A 2,100-nucleotide genomic window follows, 5' to 3' on the forward strand; every position below is an offset into this window, starting at 1 on the left:
TAGAATTATTTATTTACACCTCTCTATTTTATATTTTTTTCTTTATTTGTTTATTTTACAACAAAACATAATTTGTTTTTTTCTCATTTGCACCTAAATAATTTTCAAAATTGTAATTTTAATTTTGAGTATATACCTATTTTGGTCCTCAAAGAATTTCAGACCAGACATTTTAGTCCCTAACTAAAATTAATTACTCAATTAGTCCCTAACAATTAATTCCGTCAGACACTTAGGTCCTTTGCTCCGTCAACTCTAACGGAGGACAAAATAGTCCCTGACAACTCTAACAGAGGACAAAATGGTCCCTGGCAACTCTAACAGAGGACAAAATGATCCTTGGCCTCCTCTGTTTGTAAACGACACCGTTCTCCCCCAATTTCCATAATATCTCGTATAACCTTAACATTCATACTTTCCTTCTTCACCTTCATAGTCTTCTTCTCCATCTTCTCCTTTCTCCTCTTCAACTCCAAGATCAAGTTATGGTGTAACTGCCACGCGTGTCACACCTACCTCAACATGTCATGGACCACACACTTTCCAAATATCTGTGACTAGTATACCCACCTCCTCCCCACTTCGCCCACCAAAAGCATACACCTCCACATCCTCGATAACAGCATCACTTCCAACCCCGACAACGTCCACCACATCCTCAAGATCAAATTCTACAACTACCCTAAAGGCACGTCTTTCTCCACTATCTGCCAAGCAATATAGATTGTTGGACACTAGGACATCACGAGAAGATTCTCCTTCAACATCATATGTAAATTCTCATTTAGAATGGACCCCAAGTGCTTCATTCCTTCTCTTCCCAGGTCCAAGCTGGTAGACAGCTTCAACCTTGCATCCAAGCTATCAGTATAGCAAGCAATGTCAAGGTCACCGCTCATATAGAAACTGAAGCGATTACTGAACATTAATTCGGAGAAGAAGATAAAGGAAGCGATCGGAGTGGTGGACAATGTGGCCATGGAAATAATAGGACAGAGGAGGAGGAAGATGGCGATGACAACAATGGGTCTTAACAAATCAAACTTGCTGTATAGATTCATGGGATCCATCGAAGACGATAAGTACTTGAGAGAAATAGTCATTAGTTTCTTGAGTATGAATTGGTTGAAAACAAGTTGAGGATTTTTCTTCTTTTGAACATTGAAGTTGAGAATATGCACATGTAACTTGAAGTTGCAATGTTAGACTGTTAGGGTTATGCGAGATATGATGGAAATTGGAAGAGAACAGTGTTGTTTCTACACAGAGGTTGCCAGGGACCATTTTGTCCTCTGTTAGAGTTATCAAGGACCATTTTGTCCTCCGTTAGAATTGAGAGAGCAAAGGACCTAAATGACTGATGGAATTAATTGTTAGGGACCAATCAAGTAATTAATTTTTGTTGGGGACTAAAGTGTCTGGTCTGAAATTCTTTGAGGACCAAAATAGGTATATACTCTTTAATTTTTAACCTTTACCATAAGCCCTCTTCTGCCCTCTCCCTCGACAACTGTTGCTTTCCACACTCTGCTTCTGCCCCTCCTTTCCTCCGCTCTAAGGTTGTGAAAACCGATTCGAACCGGCTGGTCGAACCGAGAACCGATAGAAATTCCGGTTTGAATCAATGCCAAAACCGCAAGATTAGAAAGCTACCGTTGGATCGCCAAATCGGCCGGGAACCGGTCGGTCGAACCGAACCGTAAACCGGCTAGTTTTTGAGAATTTAGCAAAAGTGCAAAACACAATCGTTTGGATGCACTAAACCATAGTTATAAGAAACGACCCGGACCGGGCCGGCTGGTTTAACCGAAAAACCGATGAACCAGTCACTTGGCCAGTCCGATTGAATAATCTGACCGGATAAAGAACAGAACTGGATAGAACCGGATTGAACCGTCCAATTTTGTGAAAAACCGGCGAATCGGCGGTTTTGAATAACCCATCTGGTTCGAAGCTCTCTTTTTTTTTTCTCCCTTAGCCAAAGCGACGTTGATTTGGGTTTTATAAAAAAATAAAATAATAAACACACAAAACACTCGAACCTACCAATACGGGTGGCAAAGCGGGCCGGCCCGCCCTAACCTGCCCCGCCCCGCCTAG

The 2,100-nt window shown here is 41.5% G+C and overlaps 1 protein-coding gene across 1 annotated transcript in view; it reads left to right on the plus strand.

The window, feature by feature from the left end:
• The window catches only part of LOC107618383 (mitochondrial inner membrane protease ATP23 homolog), a 6,878-nt gene continuing 6,246 nt past the window's right edge, over window positions 1,469–2,100 (plus strand). The window contains exon 1 of the mRNA XM_021110256.1: window positions 1,469–1,548. The gene's annotated coding sequence lies outside the window, so the exon portion shown is untranslated. The remainder of the gene's footprint in view (window positions 1,549–2,100) is intronic.

Source organism: Arachis ipaensis, chromosome B09 (genome assembly GCF_000816755.2).
Source record: "Arachis ipaensis cultivar K30076 chromosome B09, Araip1.1, whole genome shotgun sequence".
In the NCBI taxonomy this organism is placed as follows: domain Eukaryota; kingdom Viridiplantae; phylum Streptophyta; class Magnoliopsida; order Fabales; family Fabaceae; genus Arachis; species Arachis ipaensis.